This window comes from Vulpes lagopus, chromosome 6 (genome assembly GCF_018345385.1).
Source record: "Vulpes lagopus strain Blue_001 chromosome 6, ASM1834538v1, whole genome shotgun sequence".
NCBI classification, from domain to species: domain Eukaryota; kingdom Metazoa; phylum Chordata; class Mammalia; order Carnivora; family Canidae; genus Vulpes; species Vulpes lagopus.
Genome location: NC_054829.1, coordinates 100,952,098 through 100,977,433, shown reverse-complemented (window position 1 = coordinate 100,977,433; position 25,336 = coordinate 100,952,098). Strand labels below are relative to the sequence as shown.

The 25,336-nt window shown below is 36.5% G+C and overlaps 1 non-coding gene across 1 annotated transcript; it reads right to left on the bottom strand.

Annotated features, from left to right (window-relative positions):
• Positions 1-22,442: 22,442 nt before the first annotated feature.
• On the bottom strand, positions 22,443-22,549 carry LOC121493980. Its single transcript, XR_005988629.1, has one exon. It is a non-coding gene; the product is annotated as a U6 spliceosomal RNA (small nuclear RNA).
• Positions 22,550-25,336: the final 2,787 nt, after the last annotated feature.

Here is a 25,336-nt window from a genome sequence, read left to right as displayed (position 1 = left end):
TATTAAACCCCTCACCCAAGAAACAAACAATCCAATCATGAAATGGGCAAAAGACATGAACAGAAATTTCACAGAGGAAGACATAGACATGGCCAACAAGCACATGAGAAAATGGTCCGCATCACTGGCCATCAGGGAAATACAAATCAAAACCACAATGAGATACCACCTCACACCAGTGAGAATGGGGAAAATTAATAAGAAAGGAAACAACAAATGTTGGAGAGGATGTGGCAAAAGGGGAACCCTCCTGCACTGTTGGTGGGAATGTGAACTTGTACAGCCACTCTGGAAAACTGTGTGGAGGTTCTTCAAAAAGTTAAAAATAGAGCTACCCTATGATCCAGCAATTGCACTACTGGGTATTTACCCCAAAGATACAGATGCAGTGAAATGGCAGGACACCTGCACCCCACTGTTTATAGCAGCAATGTCCATAATAGCCAATCTAGCCTCAGTGTCCATTGAAAGATGAATGGATAAGGAAGATGTGTTCTATGTATACAATGGAATATTACTCAGCCATTAGAAAGGACAAATACCCACCATTGGCTTCAACATGGATGGAACTGGAGAGTATTATGCTGAGTGAAGTAAGTCAGTTGGAGAAGGACAATCATCATATGGTTTCACTCATACGTGGAATATAAGAAATAGGAAAGGGATTATAAAGTAAAGGAGGGGAACTGAGTGGAAAAAATTAGAGATGGAGACAAACCATGAGAGACTCCTAACTCTGGGAAACAAAGAAAGGGTAGTAGTAGGGGAGGTGAGTGGGATGATGGGGTAACTGGGTGAGGGGCACTGGGGGAGGCATTTGATGGGATAAGCACCGGGTGTTATACTATATGTTGGCAAATCGAACTTGAATAAAACAAATGCAAAAAAAAAAAAAAAAGAAAGAAAGAAAGAAAGAAAGAAAGAAAGAAAGAAAGAAAGAAAGAAAGAAAGAAAGAAAAAGAAAAAGACCAGAAATATCTCTCATTAAAATAAGGGAAAAATAGGTAAACGTCAACTGGCATTCCCTAAGGCTTCTATCTGTGGTACAAATGGAATCCCATTGGCTGCAACAAAGCAGATCCCTCTGGTTCATTCTTTTATATCTGCCAGACCTCTCAGGCCTTCTAAGATACTTTCAGGAGGGGATCCCTGGGTGGCTCAGCAGTTTAGCACCACCTTAACCCTGGGGTGTGACCCTGGAGTCCTGGGATCGAATCCCACATCAGGCTCCCTGCAGAGAGCCTGCTTCTCCCTCTCCCTGTGTCTCTGCCTCTCTCTCTCTCTCTCTTTTATGAATAAATAATTTTTTTAAAAAAGATACTTTCAGGAAATTCAGTGTGTCACATGTTTTTTCACCACTCATCTCATGTTCTGCTTCAGCCATCTGTACCAACATCCTGAATGAGAAGATAATTTGCTTCCCCAGGTATTGTCTCCAAGTGACCCCAAAGCTGCAAAGGTGCCAAATGAAATGGCATTCATCATTGCACAGAAATAAGAATTCTCTCTTCCTTAATTCTGTACCATACTGTTACCTATACCCAAAGCAAAACTTGTCACTTGAAGTCTGGGCTTTCCTTCTTGCCAGTTTCATCTTCAATCATGAAAACTAGCATAGCTCTTTTCTCTGCAAGGCTCAATGCTAGTCACTGGAATGGGGTAGAGGAATACATGCCATGTGCTTATGGGTTTGTTCTGTTTTTCGTTTTTATAGATTCCCAGGTACTCAATGCAAGTGTGTCCTCAGCAAGCTCTAGCTCCCCAGGGCCTGCACTCATACAAATAGATGACTAGATGGCCTGGGCTGCCCCATCCTCATCGGACACTATATATGCCTGAACCTCTGAGGAGTCTGAGCAAGAATGACTACCAACAAGTAAATAAATAAGAGGGGCTGGATGGATAAGCCATCCTTATCCTACCCAGAGATATGGAGATATATGTATATCTGAAGATAAATATATAAGGATAAATGTAAATACAACCTCTCTTATCTGCTACATCAGGGAACTCTAGATTGTCTGGCAATTACCATTTTCCTTATGTTTTCAAGTGACCATTGTGAAAATGGTTATACCACAAGTCAGGGGGATCTGAGTGGGTTAACAACACCCACCCAATAGTAAGAGTTACAAACAGCTTTCATCACAATAGGTATAGATCTGATTCATCACTTTGAATGACTCTTAGTATTCCATTATGTGAATTGGAGAAGGACAATCACATTGATCATGCCCAACAATGAACATTTTGATTGTTTTATATATCTTACTATGATAAAAATAAATATAATCCACAAAAATAAATATTTTTAAACACTGGGATCCTTTACCTCAGAGTAAATTAGAGATAAGACAGATGGCTTAACATTATGTAGAATTACATTCATATACATACTTTGTCCATATTTTTATTTATATTCCAATATAATGAACTTTCAAAGACAAGGTTGATTATCTTGTTGAGATACAGTCTCATAATATCAACAATGTCTTTGCAGGATACTTACTAACTATGATTTGGTGAGTATTATATTAATAATATTAAAAATTTGAACTTTATTGAAATTTTATAGTGAAATGACCTTTGCTTTTTTAAATTCTAAGATTATTTATTCATTCATGAGAGACACACAGAGAGAGTAGAGACATAGGCAGAGGAAGAAGCAGGCTCCCTGCAGGGAACCCAATGCAGGACTTGATCCTGGATCCCAGGATCACAACCTGAGCCAAAGGCAGAGGCTCAACCACTGAGCCATCCAGGTGCCCCTGACCTTTGGTTTTTTTTTAACCAAACTAACAAAAATACAAAGCTGTTTTGAGAAAATCATTGAAAACCTGGATTAAACTATCATTATTTCTACTATAAACTAGAGTTGTTGTTGTTGTTGTTTTTAAGATTTTATTTACTTATTCATGAGAGACACACAGAGAGAGAGGCAGAGACACAGGCAGGAGGAGAAGCAGGCTCCATGCAGGGAGACTGATGCGGGACTTGATCCTGGGACCCCAGGATCATGCCCTGGGCCAAAGGCAGGCACTCAACTGCTGAGCCACCCAGGGATCCCTAAACTAGGTTTTTAACCTAATAATATCTAATGGACTTAATCTGCAGGTTGTCTTTTGAATTTGAAAATGCTTTATTTTCTCTTGTTCCATAGACAGTGTCGTCATTAGCTACAGGATTATGGACCCTGTGGCTTTGCTATCCAATAGAGTACTAATATTATTTAATAAGTATGCCCTTGTGTATAGTAAACATGCAAAATGCAATTTATGTTCATTTTAATGTGCTAAATCTCAACACAGTTAAAGTCCCTTTGCTCCAAGGACTGAAGTCCCCGAAGTTAGCACTCTGGGCAGTGCCAAAGGGGCTAGGGACTGTCACAGATTCCTCCAGGACAGAACTCCAGGCCTCTAGATAACAGATCTGTCCATTATGCCCCTGGGTCTGTGACATCCCAATAGAAGACAGCTTCAGAATCAACGTGAGAAGTCAGACCAATTTCCATGCCCAAGAGAGTCAACAGTTAACGCTATGCAGTTTGCAAGGGTGACAGTAATGATTTTTTCATGCAGTGTATTTTATGCCCTCGTAAAATGCATGCATTTTCTAATTCTAACTTTCATGATGCGTACAAGACAGTTCTTATTACCTGAACTTTGTCATGTTTAGGGTGACATTTTCATACATTTGTGACTTAGTCTCCTTTGTGAATTCTCTTACTTCTTTGCTACCCAGCCTGTCTCATAAACATTCCTGTCTACAGAAATCAATTCAGCAAACATTTACTGGTACTAGGGTTCTAGTAAATTAGAAGATATGACCCCACGGAATAAGGAGCTGGTCTGTTATGGGAGGTAGGCAATTCTGCATCATGATAGAAGTATGTGAAGGGTATTTTTAAAAGTAGTAGTACTTTGCCTGTGGGTAGTGGAAGCATTAAGATAGTCTTTGAAGAAAATAATAATTGAGACAAAGCTTTTAAGAGTGACATGGAAAGTGTGGAAGGTTTTTGAGGCAGACACACAGTGGGTACAAAGGCATGAAAACATGAAACAGTAAGGTGTAGGGGGAGTCCAAGCATTCTGATGACGAGTTTGAAGTGTAAGGAGGCTCGTCATTTAGGTGGCTCTGAGTCTTTGAGGGCTGCGTATGACACAGTAGATTTTAAAGCTGTGAAATGTTACTGTATTTGTACTTTAAACAGATTGTGGGGGATCCCTGGGTGGCTCAGCGGTTTAGTGCCTGCCTTTGACCCAGGGCATGATCCTGGAGTCCTGGGATTGAGTCCCACATCAGGCTCCCTGCATGGAGCCTGCTTCTCCCTCTGTCTGTCTCTGCCTCTCTCTCTCTCTCTCTCTCTCTCTCTCTCATGAATAAATAAATAATCTTAAAAAAATAAAAATAAACAGATCGTGTAATCAGTAGATACTATAGACAATAAGTTGGAGCATGAAACCTTAAGGTTGATGAACTACTGTTAATCAGTAATGATAAAACTTAAAACCAGACGTTTTAAGAATTTCAACAAGGGTGGGCAACTGGGTGATCATTCAGTTAAGTGTCTGACTTTAGCTCAGGTCGTGGTCTCAGTCCTGGTGTTGAGCCCGTGTCTAGTCCATGTCTGGCTCCACACTCAGTAGGGAGCCTGCTTCTCCTTCTCCCTCTGCCCTTCTCCCAGCTTGTGCTCTCTCTGTCTGTCTCTCTGTCAAATAAATAAATAAATAAAATCTTTAAAAAAAAATCTAAACAAGGGCTGTGGTTCTGAAGCCAGACATAAAGGGGTTATTTTGAGAAATGTTTAGAAGGTAAATCAAAAAGGCTAAATTAGATAGTGTTATGTAGAGATACAGGAAGAGGGTTTGGTGAGGGAGCTATAAAAAAAATTGAAAATAAAATTCAGAAAGCCTATGGTTGTCCCCCATCCGCACAGACAGCTGCAGGACATGCTGGCTTCCTTGCAAGTCTTTCTGTACGTTATACTCCTTCTCCCCAAATACTGCCTATAAATGAAGATGCAAACTGAATATTTAAATATATCCCAGGTAACTTAACCTCAAAATATCCAATATTCGCTTCAAATATTCTTCGTCTGGTTTCTCTATACTCAGGTTAATAATCTACCCTACTTTGTTTTTGTAACACTCTCTGGAGTCACGGCTCTCTGGCGTCATAGGAAGCTCATTTCTCTCAGCCTGACACTTGCAATCAGGCATTTACCGCACTTATTGCTCATCTCCTTCCTATTACATTTGCTTGGTATCTTTTTTTTCTTAATCATCCCTCATTTTTGTGTGTCTTTCCCCACTTGATTACAATTCTAGAATTCTGAATTTTTAAATCTTCCCAATGAACTAATCTAATGTGAAACTAAACTAAGAGTCTGCCTTTGGATTTTTTAAATCCTCTCAGTGAAGAAGTCATATCATTTTTTAAAATTTTAATTATTTTCTCTGTTCCACTCACCAACTCTCTCTCATATTTTCTATTCAAATAATAAAAATATCTTCGAACAGTACTTTTTTGTTTTTTTTTCGTTTTTTCCTCTGAATTCTCTGAACCCTTCTTGGCATGTCATGAAATAGTTTGTCTGTGTTCCTCTCCCCAAATCTGCTTCATCTCTTTTCCTTCGAGTTTTCAGTTTCTTACTGCATTTTCTAACACATTGTTTTCAATAGATTTTTTATTACATGTTAACAATTCCACCAGAAATCTTAGAATATTTCAAAAATAATGAATGTACATCATGTAGATATTAAGCTAAAGTAACCACAGGTTGCCTCAGTTGGGATCCACGTGGGATATGAACAAGTATCATTATTTACGTGCACATAAAATCATGTATACAATAAAAATATTGGAATGAAAACTTTCAAATATCTCATATATAATATATGAAATATTTTGTATTTATATCTTATAAATAAAATATTTTATATATAAATACATATATTTTAATCAACTATAAATAATCCCTCTAGCTTGAAAATATTAAAACCTCAACTTTTAAAAGGCTTTTTAATAAAATGCTTCTTTTTGTGGATGCTACATAATTTTTTAAATATCTTCACATGCTAAATTTTTTCAAGATTTATTTATTTATTTGAGAGAGAGAGAGAGAGAGAGAGAGTAGGGGCAAGGAGCAGAGTGTGGAGCCTGTACGGGGCTCAATCTGGCCCGGGGATCATGACCTGAGTTGAAACCAAGAGTTGGACACTTACTGACTGCACCACTCAGGCGCCCCCACATGCTGAATTTTATATAACAAAATGATGTATCCAACTCAATCTCATATAAGAAACTAAGATAGTCTTATTATTGTTTTCTTCGTGTTTATAGCTATCAATGTATCTGACTAAATACTTTTCTTGGAGTTTTGGAAAGGAAGTTATTTTTCTCTGAAGTGTTGCGTTCTCCCTGTTTGTGAACACTTTCTCCTTCTCTTTCCTTCTCCTCTCATTCTTTCATTGTTATAATTCAACTTTCAGACATTTAGAGTACCTCCCCTGTGTCAATCCTCTAATAACAAGAAAAAATATTAATCTGAAATAAGACTAGACAGCATGCTGTTAACAAGGGCACCAGCCTGGAAGTTGTTGAATGACAGAACTAGAAAAAGCTGCTGTCCAGGAGCTATCTGCTAGTTGGGAGCTTTTGAATAGCTGCTTCTACTACCAGGAAACTTAATCAACTCAAGCTCATTTTTGGAAGCTGCATAAAAATCTCACATCCTTGTGAAGAGAAAAGGAAAAAAAAATCAAGTTTTGTTCCTCCTCACGCTAAAGAGATTTTTAAATGATGATTAAAATAAGAAGAGCAGGGGCACCTGGGTGGCTCAATTGGTTAAGTGTCTGGCTCTTGATTTTGGCTCAGGTCATGATCTCAAGGTCTTGGGTAGACCCTGGCATTTGGGCTCTGTGCTGATTGTAGAGTTGGCTTGTACCTCTCCTTCTGTTCCTCCCTCTGCTTGAGTTCTGTCTCTCAACCTCTCTAATAAATAAATAAATAAAATCTTAAAATTAAAAAAATAAGAAAAGTAATAAATATAAATGGGCCTTTGATCAAGTGTGTATTGGAAGGAAGAATAAGCTACAAAAATCTAAGATGAGCCAAATTAAAATTTTTTAAATAAAAAATATATTTGGTATTAAAGTACTTGAAAATTAGTAGAAATCCTTAATTATACTCTCTGATATGTGTCAGTCTTCATTCTCAATATTTTCCCTAGCTATTATGGAAATGGAATAAAATATCTCATGCCTGATAGACAAGTACACATGCATATGCACATGCAAATTCACAGATATCTGCAAAATCTACATGAATTTTCCACTTCAGGAAGAATTAGCATACATTTTGTAGGGTTATGGTAGGGCGTTGGGGATAAGGGTGGGAAGTGGGATCACTTATAACCAGTTTCATTATTATTTGCAATGCTAAAGAGCAGTGCTGCCACTAGAGGGCAGGGTTTGACTAGAAATCAAAGAAAAGTGCCTGTACCACGTTGCACACAGACCTGTTTTTTCCATAGTACACATGCAGTTATCTAGTCAGTAAACAACTTGAGCTTCACCTCTGATCTTACTTAATTTTTTTTTAACCACAACTAACATTTATTGAGCACCTGCCACGTGTGGGGCAGCCTTTACAACCACCCTTAGAGGTCAGTGCTATCCCTCTACACGTGGGGAAACAGGTTTAGAATGCAGGAAACCTGCCCAGAGCTGCAGAGAGGAAGTGGCACAGCTGGAATTCCCACCCAGCCAAGGCAGTACCTTTCATTTGAGGAGGGAAATGTCTTCCTGAGGAAGCTCTTTCTCCACTTCAAGAGAAGCATAAAGGAGGTATCTTCAGACACCTGCAGGCGCTGGGTACTTCCTGACTCCTGGAGATAAATGGAGAGGCAGGTCTGAAAGCAGCTGCCTCCCTTCTAACCTCACAGCTACTACCAAAGGAGACCCAAGGACCCACCGCCATCTCCCCTCATCCCCCAAAGAGAAGGATTTGGAGGTTTGGTACTAGAGGGAAGACTAAGCTAGGTTGTTTCTTTAAGAGACCCGGGGTGGAAGGGGGCTCTCCTGTCCCTAGGTGGCTGCTATGCATGGGGCCAGGGCTGCACACAAGACTGCATCTGTGCCCTGGCCTAAAGCAAGGGGATGCGGGAGATCTCCCACGGGCGCCAGGCCAGCTTAGTGGCCTGCTGCACCAGCACATCTGTGGGGATGACGGATAGGTGGAGGCTCAGCAACTCATGGCACTTGATAGCCTCAGCGGGGTGGCCCTTGCTAAAGTAGGGCAAGTGCTTCCTTGTAGTAGTCTCCTCTCAGCATGCTGATGGAGGCTGAGTCATCTGAGAGGATGGAAACTTTCAAAGAAGTTTGGTTTGATGCCTATAACATTCAGTGATCCAAAGATGTGGTCCCTGTCAAATCCCTGTAAGATTATAAAGTATGTTTGTTTAGGTAGCTTTATTCCTAGTCTTGAATTCTGCTCTTTTCTCTGAAAGAGGAAAGCACTCCTTGCCTTTGACATTCACTTAAGTTCAATCAAGAAATAAAGCCTCAGGTTATTTGCTATAAGCCCTACACTTTGAGGTTTCCTTGTATATGTAGGAATGGGATACGGTCCTTCACCAGAGCTTATGCAACCATGTCTTTCCTTGGGACTTCCTGTGATGGTCCTTACAGATCCTGCTTTGGTCCTGCTACTGTCCATTTCTTCCACCTGAAGCTTTTATTTTCAAACTTTATACTTATTGTTAGGAAATTGGTATTCTTACATATTTTAAATCTAAATTTAAAATAAATTTAATAATAAGGGCTAATATGAAAATAATATAATATCTGACTCTTCTTAACATGCACTTTCATGTTAGAATTCATTTCTGGAGATGACTAATAATTATACATGTTAATATTTGCATTTGTATTTCATTTGACCATTTCTCATTAGCTAATATTTATAATTATTTTCTGTATGGCTGTCACCATAAGTGTAAGGTAATTCTGAGCATTACAATTATTTAATCCTATGATATAGGCATTACAATTATTTCTAATTTACAGTTGAAATTGGGCCCAAGGATATATTTCTAACCATTCAGACAGTTAAGAAACATGAGGATCTAGGCTATGGCTTGAGATTATTGGGAAGGTAAGAAGTAGAACTAGTTCTCCTGACTCTACAGTTGATAATAACTACCTTTCAGGCTTTCTGTAGATATCAACTTAAGAAACCTATATTTGAGGGGAGGCTGAATGGCTCATTGGTTAAGCATCAGACTCTTGTTTTCAGCTCAGGTCATGATCTCAGGATTGTGAGATAGAGCGAGCCCTGCATCAAGCTCTGCCCTGAGCATGGAGCCTGCTTAAGATTCTGTATCTAAAAAATAAAAAAAAAGGGAAAGAAATAAATTAAGAAAAGAAAGATTATTTTCCAGCTTTATTGAGGTATAACTGGTATACCACAACTGCACATAATTCATATATAAATTTGGTAAGTTGGAATGAGTATACACTCATGTTACCATCACCACAAAAGTAATATAGATACCTAGCACCTCCAAAAAAAATAGGAATTAGATTCAAATATATTGTTTTAATATTTAGACAATATTGGCTTGTTTTCTGAAACCATGTATTCTCTTTATCTCTGCAAGTTGCCTCAGTTCAACAGGACAGGAAGTAGGAGGAATCTCTAGAAGATGGGATCTAAAGAAGCTCCTTTGTGATGAAGTACTACCAAAAAACCACAGGAGGGAGCCTGAATTCCACACTGGAAAATCGGAAAATTCACTCAGTAGTCATGGATTCCTCAGAGGACAATTTGCAGAGTAGGTCATGTGAACCACCCCTCCAGAGGTTTATTTTTAAGCATTGGAATATATGCTTAGTGTTGAATGCGAAGTGTGAGTTCCAGATGTCAGGATCCAGATCTCTTCCAACCTGAAACAGTAGTCCTTACATCCCTATGTGAGAGGACTTTTGTTGCAAATATAGAAAAAAAGGGGGGATTTATTTTTACAAAATTCTCAAGATCAATAATTGTAAATGGCTTTTATATAATGTAATTGCATCCCAAAACAAAACTTAATAATATTTATGAGGATACAAAATATAATCAGTTGCAAAGTCTATTATCCAATCAGATATAACCAAACATTTAAAGAAGAAAATAAATCCATTACAAGGAAAAATTAATCAATAGGAAAAGGCCTGGAAATGGCACAGATGACAGAATTATAAACAATGATATTTTAAAAGTTATAACAACCATATTCCATCTATTTTAAAGCCAGAAGGAAGATTCACATGTTCAGGAGAAATATGGGTAATATAAAATACACAACAATGTAACAGAAAAATGATTAAAGGCAGATACAGTGCTGCAGAAGAAAATATTAGTAAACTAGAAGAGAGGGTAGCAAAACTGTCCAAAATGAAAGGCAGGGAAAAAGAATGATCACAGCATGAGTAAGCTGTGAGGCAAATTCAAATGACCTAATAAATGTGTAAATGCAGTTGTCGAGGGGGAGATATAATAAAAATATATTTGAATAAATAATGGCTGAAAATTACCCAAATTTTATAAATACCATATGCCTACAGATCCAAGCAGCTTAATAAACTCCAGAGCAAAGACAAACATAAATAAAAACATACTAAGGCAAATCATAATCAAAGTACTTAAAACAAATGATAAAGAGATCATCTTAAAACATCCAGGAGAAAATAACACAGTACCTAGAAAAGAACACAATTAGAATGACAACATACTTTTTGATGGGGGCAGTGCATACCAGAAGATATTCTTACTTGTGGAGAAAAATCTTTAAGTATTATAATTTAAGGGCAGCCCGGGCCGCTCAGCAGTTTAGCGCTGCCTTCCGCCCAGGGTGTGATCCTGGGGACCGGGGTTGAGTCCCACATCAGGCTCCCTGCATGGAGCCTGCTTCTCCCTCTGCCTGTGTCTCTGCCTCTCTGTGTCTCTCATGAATAAATAAATAAAATCTTTTAAAAAGTATTATAATTTAAAAACAAAGTAAACAGAAATACTATTACCCTGGACCTCTATGCCACATAGTAATAATAATTAGAAAATCAGTGAAATATAGACTACTTGAACAAAGCTATTAACTAATTTCCAAAAGTAAAGTATATAAAACACAACGATGAATGATATTTTATTTTCAAGTATACATAGAGCATGCAGTAAGACAGACGATATTGTGGCCCAACAAAAAAAAAAAGCTTCATCAAAATAGAAAGATTTCTGTCATACAAAGTGTGTTCCCTGATCACAATGGAATAGGTTAGAAACCAATATTCAAAAAGATATTTGGAGAATCCTCAATTACTCTGAAGGTAAAAAACATACAAAAACCCTCCAAATCAAAAACAAAAATAAACCTTGAAATAACCCAATGGTTCTAGAAAGACACAAAATGAAAATTCGAACACATGTGGGACTGAATGAAAATGAAAACACCACATATCAAAAATTGTGGATGCTAAACCATTACTTCAAGAAAAAATTATAACACTAAGTACCTGTATTACAACCAAAGAAATGCAAAAGAATCAATTAATTCATCATCTACCTTAAGAAATTAGAGGAGAAAAAAGAGCAAATGAAAGCACGACTAAGCATAAGAAAGGAAATAAGGCGCAGATGAAAAATTGATGGAATAGAAACAGAAAGAAAACAGAAAATTAATAAAACTAAGAGCTGGTTCTTTGAGAAAAACAATAAAATTGATAAACCTCTAGCAAGAGTGATCTGGAAAAAAGGATAGAAGAAACAAATTACCAATATTAGGCGTCCTATATATTCTAGAGATACTAAAATAATAACAAAGCAGTAGTATAAAAAAGCATTATGACAATAAATTTGGAAGCTTGTATGAGAATGAAAAAGCCCTCAAAGTCACAAACTACCAAAACCCACTAAAAAGGTAGAAAAATTTAATATCTCCTTATCTAGTTTTGTCAAATCAAATTTTTAGGTTATAAGTATTTTTTTGAAAACCCTTCAGTAATGGATGACTTATGGTATTAGTCTGCTAGTGGGTGCCCAGCATATGGGATGGCTTAAACTACAGAATTTTTTTCTCTCCCTGAAAGCCAGAAGTCTGAAATCAAGGTGTTGCCAGGGATTAACAAGGAGATATAGTGGAAGAAAGAGAGAGGCAGATGTGCCTATAAGAGGGCAGCATTAAAAAAAAAAAAAAAAAAAAGGAGGGCAGCATAAGAGATACTTGTGGTGAAAAAATGGTCCATCTGTGACATCAATGCTAATGTGACATCATTATATTCCAGTGGCTATGAGGGAAGGAGCTGTTCCAGGCTCTCTCCTTGGTGTGTAGATGGTCATCTTCTTCCTATGACATCACATCATCTTCCCTCTGTGCAGGTCTCTGTGTTCAAACTTCCTTTTCTCATAAGGACAACAGTCATGTTAGATTAGGGCTCACCCTAATGACCTAATTTTAACTTGATTACCTATGGCAAGGCCCTATCTTTAAATAAGGTCTCATTCTGAGGTGCTGGGGAATAGGTCTTCAACATACGAATTTGAGAAGGGACACAATACAACCTATAATACTTCAGCCTCTGGTCCCCCAAATTCATGGCATTTTCATATACAAAATATATTCATTCTATTCCAAGATCCCAAATGTCTTAACCCATTCCAGCATCAACCTTTAGTCCAAAATCTCACCTACTATCACCTAAATCAGCATGAGTGATACTCATGAGTGATTCTTCCCAAGGCAAAGTTCTTCTCTAGCTGTGTACCTATAAAACCAGACAAATTACTGACTTCCAAAATACAATAATGGGATAAGCATAGGATTGATAGTCCCATTTTAAAAGGGAGAAATTAGAAAGAAGAAAGGGGTCCCAGGTCTCAGGCAAGTCTGAAATCTAGCAGGGCAAATTTCATTGGATTTTAGGCTTGAGAATAATTATCCTTGGGCATCAACAGTATATAAACAAACAATCTAATTAGAAAATAGGCAAAATACATTAATGGATATTTCTTCAAAAAAGATATACACATAAAAACATTCATGAGAAAAGGCATTCATCATCATTAGTCATTTTAGAGATGAAAATTAAAACCACAATGTGAAATCACTGTGTACCTGCTAAAATGACTAAAATAAAATATAGTTACATATCAAATATTGGCAAGGATGTGTAGCAAATGGATCACACATACATTGCTGGTAGGAATGTAAAATGGTACAGCCATTCTAGAGGTCAGTTTTTGGCAATTTCTTAAAAACCAAACATGTAACTACCATATGACCCAACAATTGCACTCCTAGACATTTATCACAAAGGATTGAACACTTATAAAAAACCTGCATACAAATGTCTCTAGAGGCTTTACTCCCAATAGCTAAAACATGGAAACAACTCATATACTCTTAGTAGGTAAATGGTTAAAAAGATTGTAGATCTTCAATACCACAGAATAGTAATTAGCAATAATGACAACCAACCAACGGAAACAAACAAATAAACATACACCCCAGATGTTGATACATACAAGGACCTAGATGAATCCCCAATGAATTTTCTCAGTGGAAAAAAAGCCAATCACAAAAGATTACATAGGATACTATTACATTTATATAACATTGTTGCAATAACAAGTTATAGAGATGGGGATCAGAGTACTGATTGCCAGGGATTAACAAGGAGATGTAGTGGAAGAGAGAGAGAGAGGCAGATGGCCCTATAAGAGGGCAGCATTAAAAAAAATAAATAAATAAATAAAGGAGGGCAGCATAAGAGATATTTGTGGTGAAAAAAATGGTCCATCTGTGACATCAATGCTAATATCATAGTTGTGATACAATACTATGGTTCTACAAGATGTTGCCATTGAGAGAAACTGGGTAAAGGATATGTGAGATCTCTCTGTATCATTTTTTATGATTGCATGCAAATCTATAAATATCTTAAAATAAAAAGGTTAATTAAAAATTAAGAGATAATGCACTGGTCTGGATATTTTTTTAAAGATTTTTATTTTATTTATTCATGAGAGGTAGAGAGAGAGAGAGGCAGAGACATAGGCAGAGGGAGAAGCAGGCTCCATGAAGGAAGCCCCATGTGGGACTCATTCCCAAGACTCCAGGATCACGACCTGAGCTGAAGTTAGATGCTTAACCGCTGGGCCACCCAGGCATCCCATAGTCTGGATATTTCTTACCAAAACCTCTCCCTTGGTCAAGAGTCATTCACATAAAGATGAAGGCAAGAATTGAAGGAGAGGATATAGAAAGGGTAGTTCTTGGGGAGCAGATGAGGGGATGATTGCAAATGAGGAAGGGGATATACTATTAAGATAACAGAAGTTTCCAGACTTGACAACCCTTCCTTCAATGGAGGTGACAGGATTTCAGAAGGAATGGTGTCCAGATGCCCATGGGAAAGCTCAGTTTAAGGGCATACGATTACGTGTGGCATAGAAAAAAAAAAAAACACCAAAAGCTTCACTAGGTCTATGCTTGATCAGACAATAAATGTAAGCATGTTAACAAGTACTGCTGGTGCCAAAAAAAGCAAAATAAAGTATTCAAGTATTTTCTGGACTCCGTGAAGATCCCAAGTTCAATGCACACATTTTTTTTTGGGGGGGGGGAAGTAATGAGAGAAACATTGGATTTTTCAACACTTATCAAATGATAAGAACTAAGAACCTGATTTTTAAATGATTTTAGAAAAATAAAGCAAGCTAATATTTTGTGTTGCTGCTGGAATTGCTGTTATCTTCCAGAAACATGAGTAAAATTCACACCTGCCAATAGATGTCACAAAATCTTTTCTTACTGATGGACTACAGAAAGGAAGTTTTAGATTTACGTAATTTCAAGAATCAAATTTCCTTTCCATTCTCTGGAGTAAATGGTCCACATCGCTTTAACAAAATGGCTAGAGGATTTGGGGAGCCAGGATATGCTTACTCACTTTTGATGATGCCAAGTTGAATACTTTTACATTCTAGAAAGAGTGAGGGTTTCTATTTACTGTGTGCTTTCTTTTGAATTCCTTCATAGAGACTGGAATGACCATAAAATTATTAGCAATGGGGCTATGTCTAAAATAATTAAATAAACAGAAGAATTGAAAAGAAATCTGAATGCAGATAATAGGCATCCAAATTGTTATGCCTTACGGAAGTGAAGAGGTATATGTATATTCTAAAGCATTTTTTACTACATCAGTAATTGAATTCAAAATATTTTAATATAAAACCTTTATAAAATACTAACAGAATAAGGTTACCTGATATGTTTTCAGGCACAAGTAAACACTTTCCATGGCTTTTATGGTGAAGCTTATTTTCCCTTTGAAACTAAAATTGCTTTCAAACGGTGGGCACTTTTTCCCACATGGAAGACAAGAAGTTTGCTTATTATTTTTAGTCCCTTAATAACCAGACTTATTTTTCTTGGATTTACCTTGAGAACTGTAGTGGTTTGAATAGAGCCCCTCCAAAAATGTATGTGTACCCAGAACCTCAGAATGTGACCTGATTTGAAAATAGGGTCTTTGCCAATGTAATTATATAAGTAAAGGTCAGGTCATACTGAATTAGCATGGATCCTAACTCCAATGACTGGTGTCCTTAAAAGGAAGAATAGTCACCTGGAAGAAGACCTTGTGAAGTCAGAGGCAGAGAGTAAAGTGGTGCATCTCAAGCAAGCCAACATCAAGAATTACCAGATATGACCAGAAGCTAGGAAGAAGTAAGGGACAATTCTTCCTGAGAGCCTTCAAAAAGAATATCACTCTGATGGCACCTTGATTTCAAACTCTGGCCTCTAGACCTGTGCAAGAATAAACCTCCATTGTTTTACATCACCCAGTTTGCAGTAATTTGTTAGGCCTGCCCTAGGAAACTAATACAACAATAAATCTTCAGCTTCTTTTACTGGATGAGAAAATGTTTGGATGTTTGAATCAGGATATTTACTTCTGTTCTCCACAGAACATATTGACTTATTTGGTGCTTTGAGGAACAGCCAAGTGGTTCTCCAGCTGCTTTTGTAGCTAAGTGAAAAAGAAAATGTTAAACTAGTCGACCGTATTTTTAAATCATTCAGGGCCCTTCTTGTTAGAAGGATTGATTTCCTCAACTCTGAACTGCAGCCAGTAATCATTGCTATTGATTAAGAAGAACATCCTGGTGGACAAAGAGACAATCAGCTGAGACTTACATGAGGATCAAGTATCACTCTATCCATCCTGTTTCCTAGTAATGCTTCTACCTAACTGATTTGTAAAATTGGTAATTCTGGCATTTAAAAAATATTCTGGCAATATTCTATATTTATTCACAGGATGCCATTTTCTCATTTTTTTGTAGGAGAGGTTAAAAGGAACCAGCCAACATATTGTAACATTTGTTTTATCAGAAATGATAAGATTTATGGGCATTACCATTATATTCTAAAAATAATTCTAAAATATAAATAAGATGAACATGGGAATGGAAATCAAAGGGAGACTTGGGGAAAAAATAGAGTTGGAATTAAGAGGGCTCCTTATGTCTTATGATGCATTTTCTCTGGTTTATTTTTGAGTCAATTTATCTTTGCTTAGAAAGAGGTAAATGATTGAGTACCCTTGCCCCTAACCCTTAAGAAAAGTGAGTTTGGTATATGAGTTGTTCTCTGGTAGAAAAGCAGGGGGCAGGCATCATGGTAATTCCACTCAACTCAGCTAGGTCATTCCAAAATGAAAATGGCAGACAGTTCTCAGCTTGTGGGTACCATGTGTTATTGGAGAGGAAGGTGGAAAAGGAAGCAAGGTTTCTTGGCTCCCTACATCACCATCTTTCCTTACTGCTGGCTGGGGTTTAACACCTCACCAGTTGGTTGCAGAAGGACACAATATTGAGATAACTTTTTCTTGTAAGTCTGCTTCAATTGTGGGATTTTTGCAATCGTTTCTCAAGATTTCTGACATGTCTCATTATGCAATTTCTCTCTGGCCTCCAGAGAATTAATTCATTTCAAAAAACCCGAAAAGTAAAGAACAACATAAATTATTGACCTTAGCATTGTAACACTTTGCATTGCTGAGGAATTAAATATAAATATTTATTTTGTTAGTGTAGAAGATTGGATTCATATTTCTACAAATGAAAAAGAGCTTAAAGTTTATCCCTTCAAGAACAAAGTGTAATTTGATGGAATTATAATATTAAAATTTCATAGAAAGAATACTTTTGTTTATGACTTTACAAATTGATTTACACTTTCAAATTTGGAACAAATCGCAGAAATGGCCTACTCCATCACTTTCACAATTCATATGCCCCTCTTCTTTCACCCATGAAAAAAAATTTTTTTGTTTTTCCAAGAAGCAATACACTTCAAAGAATCTCAAGGGAAAATAAGTCACTTTGAAGGAAATTGTCCATGGAATAAAGTAGTAGAGATTGTGTCCTTAGATATCATTATTTTTTCTGAGTTCTATCAGTGAGAATATGTAATACTTATTATGTCAAGCCATGTGAGAACTTACCTGTATGCTTGTATGTGTGTGTGTGTGTGTGTGTACATATGCATCTGTGTTCATATGCGTCTTTGTGTGTGTGCAAAAGAAAGAGAGAATAAGAAAAATTCATTTGTATGAAGAGGGAAAATAAAATATTTGAGCATGTTATTTAATTTTTAATGACTTTTTTTTTTACTCTCCTCTCCTATGAAGACTCAGGCTCCATGAAGAGAAGATTCAATCTGCTTATGTCACTGCTGTAGGCCCAATGAAAAGAAAGTACCTGTGAAATAATAGGTATTTTACAAATATTTGTTTAGCTACTGAAATAAATGAATAAAGGAGAGTCTACAATAAAATGTAGCTCAAGGTAAGTACAAATGATATACCATTACTAGAGAAAAGAGTATAACAGTTATAGTTGACGAGATTAGAAAAAGCACATTATTTTATTGAGATGAAATTTGCATGACATAAAATTGTCCTTTTCACCACTTTGCACAATTAGAGGCCTTTAGTACATTCATAATATTATGCTACCATTACCACTATCTAGTTTCAGAACATTTTCATCATTTCTAACAAAAACCCTAAACCAGTAAGCAATCACGTCTCATCCTCCTCCCCCTAGCAACCACTCATCTGCTTTATGTCCAATGGAAATGCCTGTTTGGACATTTAACATAAATGTACATTTCACAGGCTGTGGGGGGTTTGTGAAAGGTAATAGAAGTTTACACTAAAAAGTAAAATACTAATCAAGAGAAGAAGACCTAAACTTCAGTAATGGAGCTTTGTGATCATTAACTTGTCCTGACCCAACACCCTTCAGCCCAGCTCCAGCGTCTAGGGCTACAATAGGAGGTCCTACAGGAAGTGGGGTTCCAGATACTCATCTCATGACTTCCCAGACACACTTATGTCTGTAATTTTCCTTAATAAATAATTTCTATCAAGCTAATCTTGTTGGCCTTTCTCTTTGGTCTTGTGGATTTTTGGTCTTTGGAGGTCATTTTTCATATACCTCCCGTGGGATACAGTGTTATGTTAGCTTCAGGTGTACAATATAGTGATTTGACAATTCTATACTTTACTCAACATTCACTACAGTAAGTGTGAGCACCATCTGTCACCATACTCCTCACTACTTTTATGGAGGGACAGGATTTTAGAGTTCTCCACTCCATTAATTTTGTTGATGTCACTCACAAAACTTCTAATTGCTTTTATTTTTAATTTGACATTGATTTTCAAAGATTGAGAACATACTGACTTTTCAATATTTCTGGACATTATCACGAGATAGATTAGATGAGGAAATGGTGGCAAAGCATGTTTTCAAAAGCCAGGTGATTTGTCAATGTGTGAGGCAGCCTAGAAGGAGAAAATAGGGAGTGAAAGTGTTAGTGATTAGCTAGAGAATATGCCTCATGTAAAGAATTTCAAATCCACTGAAAAAAAATTACATCTGGACTGAAATATAAAGAGGATGAATTTTGTCCATGAATAACCAATTTTTGACACTAGATTGTTGTTAATCTAGTTAACATTTCCCAGTGACTTTTATAATTTAGAAATCATATATAATCTTTTAATATCACTCACTCATAATTATTTTTCTCATTCTAAGTGTAGGTATGGCATTCTAGATTTTTTTAGTGTAGTTTGCATGTGACAGTACTTTAAAAATGTTTGTGTTTTATACAGTTTAATTTGAGAGCTGCACATCTTTTTTTTTCTTAAGATTTTATTTAAATTCAAGTTAGTTAACATAGTATTAGTTTCAAGAATACAATTTAGTGATTCATCACTTACAGTTAACATCTAGTGCTCATAACAAGTGCCCATCACGTATTTAGTCTAATCCCCACCTCCTTCCAGCAACCCTCAATTTGTTCCCTATAGTCATTCATATATATATGAATATATATATGAATATATTAATATATATATATATATATAAAACCTCTTATTTATCCATTCATCAGTATATGGACATTTGGGCTCTTTCCATAATCTGGCTTTGTTAATAATGTTGCTATAAACATTAATTGTATATGCCCCTTGGAATCACTATTTTTGTATGCTTTGGATAAATATCTAGTAGTGTAATTGCTGGGTCATAGGGTTGTTCTATTTTTAACTTTTTGAGGAACCTCCATACTATTTTCCAGAGTGGCTACACCAGTGTGCATTCCCAACAGTGTTAGAGGTTTCTTCTTTCTCCACAACCTCACCAACATCTGTTGTTTTCTGTGTTGTTAATTTTTAACTATTCTGACCAGTGTGAGGTGGTATCTCATTATGGTTTTGATTTCTATTTCCCTGATGATGAGTGATGGTGAACATTTTTTCATGTGTCTGTTAGTCAGTTGTATGTCTTCTTTGGAGAAATAAATGTTTGTTCATGTCTTCTGCCCTTTCTTAGCTGGATTTTTTATGTTTGGGGTGTTGGGTTTGATAGTCCTTTATAGATTCTGGATACTAGCTCTTTATCTGATACGTCATTTGCAAATATCTTCTCTTATCCCATAGGTTGCCTTTTAGTTTTATTGTTTCCTTCACTGTGCAGAAGCTTTTTATCTTTGATGAAGTCCCAATAGTTCATTTTTGCTTTTGTTTCACTTGCCTCCAAAGATGTGTCTAGCAAGAAGTTGCTGTGGCCAAGGTCAAAGAAGTTGCTGCTTGTGTTCTCCTCTAGGATTTTGATGGATCCTGTTTCACATTTAGGTATCGTCCAGTTTCACTCTTCTGCATGTTGCTGTCCAATTTTCCCAACACTATTGTTGAAAAGACTGTCTTTTTTTCCATTGGATATTCTTTCCTGCTTTGTTGACCATAAAATTGAGCGTCCATTTCTGGTTTCTCTATTCTGTTCCATTGATCGATGTGTCTGTTTTTGTACCAGTACCATACTGTCTTCATGATTACAGTGTTGTGATACATCTTGAAGTGTGGAATTGTGATGCCTCCAGCTTTGGTTTTCTTTTTCAGGATTTCATTGGCTATTTGGGGTGTGGTTCCATACACATTTTAGAATTGTTGGTTATAGCTCTATGAAAAATGCTGGTGTTGTTTTGATAGGATGCATTAAACGTGTAGATTGTTTTGGGTAATATAGACATTTTAACAATACTGGTTCTTCCAATCCCTGAGCATGGATTTTTTTTTTTTTTGAGCATGGATTTCTTTATGTCTTCCTTAATTTCTTTTATAAGTGTTCTATAGTTTTTAGAGTACAGGTCTTTTACCTCTTTGGCTAGGTTTATTCCTAAGCATCTTATGGTTTTTGGTACAGTTTTAAATGGGATCGGTTCCCTAATTTGCCTTTCTGCTGCTTCATTATTAGTGAGATAGAAATGCAACAGACTTCTGTGTGATGATTTTATATTGTATGATTTTGCTGGATTCCTGTATCAGTTATAGTAATTTTTTTGGTAGAGTTTTTCCAGTTTCTTACGTACAGTATTGTGTCATCTGTGAGGAGTGAAAGTTTGACCTTGCCAATTTGGATGCCTTTTATTTATTTTCGTTGTCTGATTGCTGAGATGACAACTGCACATCTTTTAGTCTGTTATCTGTCTAGTTATGATAAATACACAAGTTATTCCTTTAAAAATATAGCTCATCTATTTTGATCACAGACTTTCTTAAGTTAAATAAATTAAATAAATTTGGGGTTTCTTTACACAAAGCAATTATTTAAAGGTGCCATACCAAGTCGTGTTTGGTTCAAGAAGCCCAATTAAGGAAAGTACTTTCTCTGTACTTCCTTTAAAAATATAAAGACTTCATTTTCAGTACAGTTTTATCTTAACAACAACACTGAGTGGAAAGGACAGTATTCCTATATACCTCCTTGCACTGCACATTCAGCCTACCCTACCATCAACACCTCACACCAGAGACCTGCATTTATTTACAAGCAATAAACCAACATTAACACGTCATTATCAAATCCCATTGTTTACATTAGGGTTCACTTCTGGTATACATTATATGGGTTTTGATAAATGTATAAAGACATCTATCAAACATTATAGTTATATAAAGAATAGTTTCATTGCCCTAAAAATCCTCTGTTCCAGCTATTTATCCCTTCTTTTCCTTATACTCCTGCACTCACTGATCTTTTTAGTGTCTCCATAGTTTTGCCTTTTCTAGAAGGCTGTATAATTGGTATCATACAGTATATAGCCTTCTTAGATTGTCTTCATTCACTTAGTAATACACCTTTATGGTTCTTCCATGCCTTTTCATTGTTTGACAACACATTTCTTTTTATTTTTTTTTAAGATTTTATTCATTTATTCTTGAGAGACAGAGAGAGAGAGAGGCAGAAGGAGGAGCAGGCTCCACGCAGGGAGCCCGATGTGTGACTCAATCCTGGGTCTCCAGGATTAGGCCCTGGGCCAAAGGCAGGTGCTAAACTGCTGAGCCACCCAGGCTGCCCCAACAACATATTTCTTTTTAGCACTGAATAATATTCTATTGTCTGGATGGGCCACAGTTTACTTACCCATTCACTTACCGAAGGACATCTCAGTTGCTTCTAGGTTTTGGCAATTATAAATAGATACTATAAAAATCCATGTGCAAGTTTTTGTGAACATAAGTTTTCTACTCATTTGAGTAAATACCAACAGTGTGATTGTTGGATCATATGGTAGGAATGTGCTTATTTTTGTGAGAAACTGCTAAACAATCTTCCAAAGTAATTGCACCATTTTTCATACCCACCAGCATGAATGTTGTATTTTTCTCTGTTGCTCCACATCCACGCCAGCATTTGATGTTGTCAGTGTTTTGGGCTTTAGTCATTCTACTGTATGTGTAATGGAAACAATTTTATTGTTGCTTTAATTTGCAATTCTTTAATGAGGTATGATGTGGAACATCTTTTCATATGCTTGTTTGAAAAATATGGAATGTGTCACAAACTTGCATGTCCTCCTTGCACAGAGGGCATGCTAATCTTCTCTGTATTATTCCAATTTTATTATTTGTGCTTCCAAAGTGAGGACACTGTCCTTTCTTTTGATTCCCAAGGTAACCTTTCTTTTGATTCCCAAGGTAAAGGATGTAATGGGTTAAAGCAAACAACAAAGATGAAATGGAGTATGACATTCATGGAAGAGTCACGTCTATTTCTTTAAAATATAAATAAGACCAGTGCTGTGAATTCAGAGGAGCAAGAGATACCTAGGAATATGAAAGAGAAAAAGTAGTAGAAAGGAGGTATACTTTCAGACAGAACTGGAAAGGCACCACAGGTTCAGTGTATGCAGAAAAAACAGGGCAGATTTTGAGGAGGAATTTTTAAAAAATGGGGAAGAGGAGTTACTGGAACTTAATTTTAGAAATGCTTAGCAAGTTTTCTCCTAATATCTTATTCTTTCATGTTTTCATCCAGCCCCAGTCCCAGTTTACACAGAGTTAATAAAATTTAAATTTAAAGCATGGGAAAACAGTATCATTCCACACTTATAAAAAATATCAAATTGCTTACGGGGGAATTATTATTTTAGGCTCATAACTGGATACTTATATTTTAAGATGTCTGAGATGCCATACAGTGTATTAGGCTTTGTTTTGGTGCTGGAAAATTTAAAAATGGAACAAAACTAGCTTCCTGTCCCAATTGAATTTATATTCTACTGGCTGAAGATAAAAATGAACAAACAAAAATGCAATATGTAAAACACAGAGTAAAAAAAAAAAGCAGGGTAAATTGGGAAATTACTATTAATGTGGCTCACTATTTTATACAGATTTGCTTGGGAAGATTTTTCTTTTCCTATCATATTTAAGAAGAGTTCTGAAGCAGATGATGGATTTGGCCAGGCTGTAAGAAAGAATATATTTAAAAATATTTGTTTATTTATTTTTAGAGAAAAAGTGTGTGTATGGGTGGGCAGAGAGAGAGGGTAGAAAGATTCTTAAGTAGACTCTGCACTCAGTGTGGAGCCTGAAGGATCCAGGTGCAGAACTTCTTTGGTATGTTTAGAGAATAGCAAAGAGGTTGCTATGAGTGAATTAATCATAAAGGTAGCTTGTACTTTGAGTTTAAATGGACAAGAAGAAGAGCAACGGAAGTTGAGGTGAGAAAGTAACAGAGGAAACCATAGAGGATTGTATAGGGCTGTATAAAATAAGGTTTTCCTAAGGGTAAGATATGAAAATGAAGTAAATCAATTTGTGCTAATTGGCACTTACAGCACATTCCATTCAAAAGAGCAGAATGTATTTCTCTGCACAGGCACATAAACCATTACCAAGATTAACCATATTGCATGAAAAAAAATCATTAATTTAAAAGTGTTTGAATGCTCATTGAGACATAAGATACCAGATTATGTGAAATGTCACTAAAATGACACTAAGAGAAAATTTTTAGCAGCCTCTAGCTGGCCCTGTCAAAGGACCTGAGTGGAAAAAGAGACTGCAATCAGAAGCAGATTGTGTTAGGTAAGAGTTGAAGTCGTTTTTAAGGCTTTTTAATGATACAGCATATCATGCAGTATGGAGATTTGCATTCTTATCATTTACTGAATTTCTAGTAACACTATGAATTCTGGTATATCAGTTATAGTGCCTGGTTGAGACAAAACAGATCATTGGTAGGAATCATGAAACCCAGAGGGAAATGGTGGGAAATTACTCTAGAAATGGTGTATTGACACTCCTTGCAAAATCAAACATGTTCACAAACACACATGAATAGCCTCTGGGAATCTCAGAAATACTTGCAAGTTTATAAAGGATAGTAGACAGAAGACAACTAAAAAGAGCAAAATTTGATGGACTGTTGCGACAGTATCCAAACCTTAAAAGGCTTGGGGAATTTAGTTACAATTCTCTTCTGTAAGTCTTTTAACATCTCTCCTAGGAGAGTTATGAACATGACAAACCTGTATTCAGTCTCTGAATACTAATTGCAACTTATATTGCAATTTTGTTTATCCATTTACAACTTAATGGTCATCTGGGTTGCCATCCGTTAGTTAACAGGAATAAGGTTTCTATGAAGACTTGAATACAAATTTTTGTATGGACATATGTCTTTATCCTTTTAGGAAGATACCCATTAGACCCTCTCTTTCCTGCCAGACTCTGAAACAATTGAGGAGTAGATAGAATCAGCATATAAAAATCAAAATGTCTCCTTCATTACTGAAAAATGTTATTGGATAATGTGGCCTTGTGCTGTTAAAAAGTAAAAATTTCATGATTGCACTCCAGAATTATGCAGACTTGTCCATTCTGTCATAGGTAGCACTGGATTACAGTAGATTGTTCTAGTCTGCGAAGTCAGTTTATAGTGTGGAGGAGCAGAGCACAAAGGGGTACTGTGATAATAAGATGTTTGTCCAAATGGAAACCTGAGTGTAAAAATTCAACTAAATGTAGTTTTACAATTTACATACAATCCAGTGATCACACTCTTAGGTGTTTACCCAAGTGTCTTAATCCATCTGTCTTAATTCATCTTCTATAACAAAATGCTATAGACTGTCCACCTTATAAGCAACAAACATTTGCTGGAAGATGAGGATGCCAGCATGATCAGGTTCTGGTGAAGGTCCTTTTCTGTGTTGCATACTGTCAACTTCTCAGTGTGTCCTCACATGGTAAGAGAGGCTAAAGAGCTGTGTGGGATCTCTTCTATAAGAGCACTAAACCCTTTCATGCTCTCATGACCTAATGACCTCCCAAAAGTTCCATCTTCTAATACCATCACATTAACCTTTAAGATTCCAACATCTGAATTTGGGGAAAATACAAACATTCAGATCATAGCACCCAAGTGT